This window comes from Pan troglodytes, chromosome 11 (assembly GCF_028858775.2).
Source record: "Pan troglodytes isolate AG18354 chromosome 11, NHGRI_mPanTro3-v2.0_pri, whole genome shotgun sequence".
Classification (NCBI taxonomy): domain Eukaryota; kingdom Metazoa; phylum Chordata; class Mammalia; order Primates; family Hominidae; genus Pan; species Pan troglodytes.
This window is the reverse complement of record NC_072409.2, coordinates 25,478,761-25,488,576: the sequence shown is the minus strand read 5'-3', so window position 1 is coordinate 25,488,576 and position 9,816 is coordinate 25,478,761. Positions and strand designations below refer to the sequence as shown.

The window sequence follows — 9,816 nt, the reverse complement described above, 5'->3', positions numbered from 1 at the left end:
CTGAAATACAAAGGCAGAAAACAAGGCTCATTCATCAGTTACAGAAAATAAAATAGTGCTATGATAAAATGTAAAGTTTTTCAATATAAGTGCTGATTAATAGGGAAGTTTAAAGGTGAAATGGAACAATATATATATGTCTGGAAAACACTGTTTCTCTACTCACAACATTTCTGACAAATTGTATAGCCACAGCCTATTCTTCTCTATAACTCATACTTAACACACTTCTGTGTGCAAATGTGTGGGGTTTTTTCCATGCTGACCAATTCTCCAACTCTCTGGACACCAACTAGATATCCTACAATTTACTCTAATTCCAACACTACCTACCTGGAGTAAGCATCATATCCCTCAAGTTAAAGGGCTCAGACCCACAAGACTGCCTCCACTTCAGATGATAATCACAAGCTGGTCCTCCCATACTTCTGACCAACTGGCTACAAGTTGAGGGTTCCTATAACCCCTCCTTCTCTGGTTCAATAATTTGCTAGAATGGCTCACAGAACTCAGGAAAACACTTTACTTACATTTATCAGTTTATTATAAAGGATACAATTCAGGAAAAGCCATTCAGGAAGAGATGCACAGGGCAAGGTGGGCAGAAGGGAAAGGGGTATACAGCTTCCACATCATCTCTGGGCACGCGACACTTCCAGCACCTTGATGTGTAGACCAATCTAGAAGCTCATCAAATATCACTGTTTAAGAATTTGTATAGAGCTTAATCTCCATCCCCATACCTTCCTTCCCAGAGGTTAGTGGGTGGAGTTGAAAGTTATAACCCTCTAGTTGCTTAGTCTTTTTAGTGATCAGATCCACTATTGAGGCTATCTAGGGGCCCTACCCTATTTCACCTCATCCACATAAACTCAAGTATGATTTTTTAAAAAGGTGTATTATGAACAACAAAAGATATTCCTATCACTCAGGAAATTTGGAGGGCTTTCAAAGCTCTGTGACAAGAATTGGAAACAAAGACCAGATATGTTTTGTATGATATCACAATAGGTGTGATAAAAGAAATGGTAGCTTTGAGACAAAGTGCATAATAAAATCAAAGGTAAAGATTCAGTAAAATAAATGTTGTGAATAAAAGACAATGAAACTAATTCAAATGTATGTATGTTTTTGGAAACCAGAGGCAAAAAACCAGAAAAGTGAAATGGGATCAGATAATAAAAAACTCTCACACTTTAAACAGCGAAATTCAATGTCATCTAGGAGGAGACAGGAAAACTGAAGTTTTCTGTCAGAACATTAACAGGATAAATATATCTTAGATGTGATGTTTTAGATTAAAAGCTTGTTAATTCTGTCTAAAATGAATAAAACAACACTGGTCAAACTTAGCAAGAAAGTATAATATGAAAGATATGAGCCTGGATTGGGAGAATACTAGTAAGAACTTGGTGTAAGTGTAGATAAGACATAAAAAAGAAGAAACAAAAAATGCTGAAATAGATTATAGGGAATTTTTACAAAACAAGATTCATAAAGATACAATGTTTTCTAGCCAAGGAGGCTGGAAGAATAGTGGTACTAATGATAAAGAGAGGCTACCCAGGGAAAGTTGGTGATTTTGCTTTCACCATATTGAGGTTAAAGTGTTTTAAAGTGAAGTAGGACATTCTAATGGAGATAAACTCTAAGCAGGGGAATATATGGGGATAGAATATAAGTGAAACACTTAAGTTGAAAAAATATATAAGACAGTTAACATGGAAGGACTATTTGAGGATATCAGAATGCACTAATTTTTTGAGATAAAAATAAACAAGTAAAAAATCATAAAGGCACATGCATTTACATTAGGGAGCAAGTGAAGTTAACAAAAAAGCATTTGGAAAGGGATTAGAATGGAAAAGAATCTGGTGATGTCACACAAGGTAAAACAAAATACCAAACACAGCAGAAAGTCTGAACACAGAAAGGACTAAGAACAGGCTGCTATAAAGAAAGAATTCAAGAATCTCTTCAAAATAATTTTAGCAGAAGACAAGAATCTAACTCCAAAGATTAAAAGAGAATAGGAACTTAGGATATTAGCTACAAGTCTGAAACATTTGGTAATGACAGAATAATTTTGAAAGGCAGATAAAAAATTTTTAGGCAACATGTTATTTTAAAAGCAAGAAAACCTTTTTAATGTCTGAAAGTAGAAGGAAAGGAGCTGGTGAACGGGAGAGAATGAATCATAAAACAGTCATTAAATCAGGCCCTAAAACAAGTAGAAAATAATGGAATCTGATGTACAGAATGGAAAGATTAACAATGGAAGGGGCCAATCTTCCTCTGAGATCAAGAGATATGTGAGAAGATAGATAAAGGTATATAGAAATGAAGTTGCTGTTGCTTCTACTAGAGGAATGCAGGTTTTTAAAATACAGACGAGGGGCTCTGCATAGAGGACCCTAACCAACATTTCAAAAGCTATCTCCTAGTACCACTATTGTTACTAGCACCACCATAGTGGATAAATGGACTCTTATTTACAAGGATTCCTGTCTTCTTGGTTGTTTTAGTTATCTGATTCTTTCCTGGCTGATATTTTGTGACATTTCTCCATTTTTCCTTTGTTATCTATTTATATGGTTCTTCTTAGTTGGAAGATAATATCGATGGATCCTAGAATTATGTCCTAAGTAGTCTTCAGGAATTCTGCGATAGAGAAATGTTGATACTTCTAAGGTAACAAAGTAAGACTATCTATTTACAAAGTTTTAAAGAAAAGGACTATCATCTGTTTAGTACAGAAATATCTTGTCTCTGGTCCCTAAACTCAAAGCTGAGTCTCAGATGAACACCTGTAAATCTCATGATCCTACATATTTTGGCATTGGAGAAACTTTACTCACCCAATGAGATGAGGCTGTAACAGTTTTTGAAGATCACATCCATGTGCCATGTCTCTGACATCTTCCAATGCCACGGGTTCCTAAAACATCAAACAAGTACCTGCTCATTAAAGGATCAGTCCTGCAGACATTTACGAAAGAAACAGTAAAGCTAACAATTAAAAATGACAAAGTGGAGGACTATTAAGTTGTTCGAAAAGGATTCAGAGTTCTAGGTTCAAGAGTGGCCAAAAGTTTATTATTTGATGTCTACTACTTGTTTAGGATATACAGAAGCAATACGGAAGTTTCCCTATAAAGACACCTAAAACAATAATGGTAATTTAAAAAGCTAAGAAAATATTGCAGCCAATAGAAGCCTAAGGAGAAAATATAACTAAATGTAACATGGTATCTTGAATGAGATCAGAGAGTAGAAAAATGACACTACATAAATACTAAAAAAATTTTAATGAAATACTACAGTTAATGTACCAACCTTCACTAACTGTGACAAATGTACCAAACTAACATAAGATGTTGACAGTAGGGAAAACTGGCTGTGGGGATGTGGGAACTCTCTGTAATATATTTGTAAATTTTATGCAAATCTAAAACTATTCTAAAATAAGTTTATTAATAAAAGTAAAAGATACCTTATTTTTAAGTTAATCTCCTATTTATTTCAACTATTTTCTTACAGTTTGTTTTTCTTTTAATCATCATTTAGCCATGTGCTATATTCTAAATGAATCTCCCAAAAGCCACATGTTGAAACTTAATTGCCAATGCGATAATATTAAGAGGTGGAGGCCTTCGGGAGGCGATTAAGTCATGAGTGTAGAGCCTTCATGGAAGGGATTAAGGACCTTATAAAAAGGCTTGAGGGAGTGGGTTTGTTCCCTTCCATGTTTTCTGCCATGTAAGGACAGTGTTCACTGCAACAAGGCACCATCCTGAAGCATAGACTGAGCCTTCACTAGACAACAAACCTGTTGGCACCATGATCTTGAACTTCAAGCCTCCAGAACTGTGATAAATAAATTTCTGTTCTTTATAAATTGCCCTGTCTCAGGTATTTTGCTATAGCAGCACAAACTAAGACACCTTGTGATATGATTTTGCTGTGTCCCCACCCAAATCTCACCTGGAATTGTCCCCACACGTCAAGGATTGGGCCAGGTGGAGATAACTGAATCATTGGCGCAGTTTCCCCCATACTGTTCTCATGGTAGTGAATAACTCTTATGAGATCTGATGGTTTTATAAATGGGAGTTCCTCTGCCTGCATAAGCTCTCTCTTGCCCACCACCATGTAAGAAGTCCCTTTGCTCTTCCTTCGTCTTCTGCCATGATTATGAGGCCTTCCCAGCTTGCTGAACTGGGAGTCCATTTAACCTCTTTCCTTTATAAATTACCCAGTCTTGGCTATGTTTTTATTAGCAGCATGAGAATGGACTAATACACCTTGTTTTATGTTTTACTTCCTGATGATGCAGTTTATGTAGTCCTTTTCATATATCAGATATTCAATAAAAGCTTATCTCTTAAAAATGAGTATAGGGGCTTATGTGACTTAAGCGGTCTAACATATAAGTGGAGTCTCAAAAAAAAAAAAAAAAGAATGGAAATGATGCTATATTTAAGGGAATAAGGATAGATTTTTCCCAACCAATGACTCACAGATTCCACTGCCCTCAAACCATAAGCAAGCTAAATACAAAGAAAGCTACACCCAAGAATAGAATAGTCAAACTCCTGAAAATCACAGAAAAGGAGAACAATCTTAAAAGTAATTTAACAAAAGGGCAGAGTAACTTCAAAGCAGAAACAATAAGACTGCTGACTCCTCAGCAGTTCAAGAGAATCAACTGAAAAGCCATGTTTCTGGATGAGAAGACTTAATATTTTAAAGATGTCAATTCTCCCCTGTTGTGGGTTGAATTGTGTCCCTCCAAAAAAGGTATGTTGTAATCCTAACCTCAGTACCTCAGAACGTGACCTTATTTGGAAACAGGATCACTGCAGATGTAATTAGTTAAGGTGAGTTCACACTGGAATGCGGTGGGCTCCTAATCCAGTATGGCTGGTGCCCTTTTAAGAAGACCCACAGACACACACACAGAAAGTCATGTGATGAAAGAGCAGAGAACAGAGTTAAGCAGCTGCAAGCTGAGGAATACCAAAGATTTCCAGCAAACCACCTGAAGCTAGGAAGAAGCAAAGAATGATTTTCCTACAGGTTTCAGAGGCAGGATGACCTTGCTGACAGCTTGATTTTGGAGTTCTAGCCTCAGAACTGTGAGATAATAAATTTATATTGTTTTAAGTTACCCAATTTGTGGCACATTGCTAGGGCAGTGCTAGGAGACAAATGCATACTCCAACTTAACTGACTAAACTTTAGCTAAGAACTAAATGTTTGTGTCCTCTCAAAATTCATATGTTGAAATTTTAACCCCTGAGGTGATAATATTAGGTGAGGCCTTTGGGAGGTAATTAGGTCATGATGATGGAGGCCTCACCAATGGGATTAGTGCCCTTATAAGAGGAAACATGAGAGAAATGATCTTTCTCTTTGCCATGTGAGGAAACAATAAGATGGCCATCTGTAAACCAGGAAGAGGGCTTTCAACAAGAACCTGACAATGATGGCACTCTGATTTTGGATTTCCAGACTCCAGAACTATGAGAAAGAAATGTTTGTTGTTTAAGCCACCCAGTCTACAGTATTCTGTTACAGTAGCCCAAACTGTCTAAAACACCTATATAATACATGAAAAAAGACGAGGATTGAGGGTGGGGACTTGCCCATACTAGATATCCAAACATATTCTATAGCTACATTAATTTTAAAACAGGGTGGTAGTGGCACAGGGATAGACTGAAAGAATAATAAAACTGAGTCTAGAAATAGGCCTTTTATTTTGTGGGGATTTAATATATGATAAAGGTAGCATTTCAAATTATTTGAGGAAGGATAAAAATTTAATAAATAATCTTAGGACAACTGGTTTATCCACTTAGGGAAAAAATAAATTCAAAGCTGCTGCCTTATGAAAAATAATTATAGATGAATTAAAAACTTAAACATAAAACTAGAACTATAAAAGAGCCAGGAAAACTATTGCAAGAATATTTTTTATAATCTTGCAATGGGGAAATCCTTAATAAAATATAAAATCTAGAGGCTATATAGAAAAAGATTCACAGATTTGACTATACAAACATAGAAGGCAATCAACTAAATTAAAAGACAAAAGACATATTGGGAGTAAATATTTGCAACTAATAAAGCAAAAAGGACCATTTTCTGTATTATATATAGTTTCTACAAATCAAATAGGAAAAATGTATAATGCAATACAAATCTGGGCAAAAGATATGAATAGGAAATTCACAAAAGAAATACAAACGATCAATATACAAAAAGATTTTCAAGCTCACTTCTAATCCCAGAAATACAAATTAAGATATCAATTTTCATTCATCAGATTGGCAAAAATGTTAAAAACAGGCAGTATTCAGTACTGTTTTAAGTATTGGGAAAATGGCTGCTCTCATATACTCTTAGTGGAAAAGGTTTATTTATTTGTATTTACTTATTATAAAGTCACATTACAACCAGACCAGGTTCATGACAAATTACCTTTGAGTCATAAACATTGTTAATAATAGTTATATTACCTGCAAAAATGAACTCACAGAACCTTGTACTTTTCCTCTCACTACATCATTACATTCATTGTATGTCAATATTCTACTTCCAATGTCTGTCTGCCTTCCTAGACTATTAGCTTCTTGAGAACAGGACAGTCCTCTTCTGTCCTCAGTGCCACCCACAGAACCTGGTATTCACTATGCATCCAGTAAATATTACTTGAATGAGTGCATGAATAGACTTCTCTTGATTCCCAATTCTGTAGTCTTTGTATCTGAGATAGGAATTCAGCAGGACTAGTTTACAAGACAGTGAGTCATATGACACCACTGGTAAGACAGGAGAAAGTAAACAACAGGTAACAAGATCCTGCCAATAAGAGGCATACAGTAAAGAAACCAGCCTATTTCTCTAAAAGTTCAAGCATGAAAAATTAAAAAAAAAAAAAAAAAAAGAAACCAGCCTAAACCAGCTAGAATCAAGATGACAACAAAAGCGACCTTCCCTGCTCATTATACACTAATTATAATATATTAGCATGCTAAAAAACATGCCCACCAGAGCCATGACAGTTTACAATTGCCATGGCAATGCCCAAAGTTACCCTGTATGGTTTGGACAGGGAAACCCCCAGTTCCAGGAGCACCCCCTCTTCCCAGAAAACTCATGAGTAATCGACCCCTTGTTTAGCATATAATCATGAAATAGTCATAAAATAGCCAGCTAACAACCCCTGCTCCCCATGCTACTATACATATGGGGTGGCCCTGCTCTGCCTATGGAGTAGCCACCCTTTTATTTTACTTTTTAATAAACTTGCTTACACTTTACTCTGTCAGCTTGCTCTGGAATTCTTTCCTGCACAAAGCCAAGACCCCACTTGGCCTCCCGGGCTAAGCCTCAGTTTTGGAGTTCACCTTGTGATATATCTGTAACATGCTTCTAGTTAAACCCGCTATCTTAAAGAAGTAGGATTCAAGTCATTAGTGTTTTTCCTGTATCAACAGTCCATGAATCTGTCCAAATTACCTTATTGCCATATAAACTTCAGAATTTGATAGGATTTGGGTACCTATCTAATACCCAAATACCATCTAATCTGTCTCTCTTCTTCTACAGCTAAGCCATTATTAACTATATTTTTCAAATCAAAATTTATTGAATACCTTCTAACTGCAAAGTAAGGTTAATGCTTCTTGTGGCTAGATTTTATCTTTCTGAGCAAAGACTATGGTAATTTAAAAAAAAAACAAAATCTTGGCTGGGCACAGTGACTCACGCCTGTAATCCCAGCATTTTGGGAAGCTGAGGCAGGCAGATCACGAGGTCAGGAGTTCAAGACCAGCCTGTGCAAGATGGTGAAACCCTGTCTCTACTAAAAATACAAAAATTAGCCGGGCGTGGTGGTTCGTGTCTGTAGTCCTAGCTGCTCAGGAGGCTGAGGCAGGAGAATCGCTTGAAACTGGGAGGCGGAGGTTGCAGTGAGCTGAGATCGTGCCACTGCACTCCAGCCTGGGCAACAGAGCAAGACTCCGTCTCAAAAGAAAAAAATCTCCATATACTTAGTAGGGTACCCCTGACGGGGTAGATGTTTTAATGAACACTCAACGATTAATGTTCTGCAAGCTATTTATTCTTTCATCAGTTTAGTTTCAGCAGCCTGCCTGTCAGAATTCTAAACTACACTTCTGCTAGTATTGCTGAATCTGTGAGGTTTCTGGGTCACAGTAGCCAGATAGAACTCATGACTAACTCCCCAAAATATGACTGGAGACCCTGTCTTACCTACTTCTTAGTATACTGGTGACCTGACAGTTGTTATTTAAAAACCCTGTGGTTACTATGTTCTCAACTCATAATGATCCCTGTAATCAGCCAGGCAAAATTAGCTGTGAGTATCCTATCTTTGCCACATCCCTCAGGCCATCCAACTGTGAGTTCCTTTCTCTTTCAAGGCTGACTCTGATGTTGTTAGAACAGTAAAGACAGAAAATAAAAACAAGTGCCAGATACTAGAGCTTCTTGCTCTCTAAACCTCACAAATGATGTCATAATGTCAGTGCATTTGAGTTAGAAAGAGGTTCAGGAAACATTAAGGCAAATTTCTTCAGTTTGCCCAGGACACATCTCAAGCCAACAGTAATGAACTGACTTGCCTAAGGTCACCCAATTAGCCGCTGGCAGAGCTAGGACTATAGCCTCTCCCCTATTCTCGAGTTCAGCATTATTTCTCTCCATTTAAAAATGGTCCAAACACTATTTCTGAAAAGAAAAAGAATGAAAAGGAGAAAAATTTCAAATTATTAGTCAAATTCATAGAGGGAAAATTTTTTCTGCATCACCAGGTCAGAATTTTGTACAAAGATTTTCTTGAAAGGGCAATGAGCCATTCAAATCACCCTGAGTCCTTCTAAAGACATAAATTCTTCATAAATTAAAATTTTAATGATTATCATAAGAATGTATTAGTTTTTAATCAGGTAGTTAAGTGTAAACATTTTAAGTGGAAAGCCTCATGTTTACACATGCAAATTACTGCCTATAAAGCATATTCTCTTTAATTTACTAATGACACAAGAAAATGTACAAAACTGAAGTGAAATCAAGACACATGTGAATGGCCTAAACTCAAATAGAAAATACAGATACCAGGGCTTTGAGAATTGGCTAAGATGTCCTTTTTTAACATTCTAAGTAATGAAACTGAAAATGAGACAAGGGTTTGGGAGGGAATGGTGCATAGAGTAACAGGAAGAAATATTTATGAAAAGGAAGGAAATTCTACGGATTTATGAATAGTTTTGATCCAATGGAATTACAGTTGAACTCTTTTAACAGAAGTTCCTTTCAACTCAAGAATGATAGAAACATTATGTATTTGTGGATTTCTCTCACAGTAAATTAAGTGTTGATGGATATTAGATCATTTATGATTTAAAAATCCAGCATTTTATTTGAATTTTTCTATTTTTCTGAAAAATTATGTCTATATAGCTAAATAAGCAAAATATATGTAAATGACAAAACTATCAGGAATTTTGCCCAGTGATTGTCCCAGGCACTGTCCCAGGTAAGTGAGAGAAAGTGGGATCTAGTGCACTGGTAGAGGAGTTGGCCATAAATTAGAGTCCAGGCCATTTCTCCATAGTAACAGGAGGGAAGACAGGTTCCCTCCTGTTACTATGGAGTATAATGGGAATACTTCCTGGAAGGTTAGGGGATGTGGTGGTGAGAGCATTTGGAAGTTCTTTTCTAGTTCTCTTAGTGAAATAGGAAGCATGAGAGTGGAGATGGGGAGAGGAATTGGAAGTTTGGGGT

At 36.5% G+C, this 9,816-nt stretch overlaps 1 protein-coding gene across 5 annotated transcripts in view; it reads right to left on the bottom strand.

Moving 5' to 3' along the window:
* The window catches only part of ZNF883 (zinc finger protein 883), a 63,624-nt gene that overhangs the window by 50,445 nt on the left and 3,363 nt on the right, over positions 1–9,816 (bottom strand). For 2 of the 5 annotated variants that reach the window (XM_003312217.7, XM_063787602.1), the window contains exons 3-4: positions 2,859–2,938; positions 531–680 (exon numbers count right to left, since the gene is read on the bottom strand). The gene's annotated coding sequence lies outside the window, so the exon portion shown is untranslated. Of the gene's footprint in view, positions 1–530; positions 702–2,858; positions 2,939–9,816 lie in introns of all 5 variants that reach the window. The other 3 variants (XM_016961440.4, XM_016961439.4, XM_016961441.4) reach the window with 3 other exon arrangements.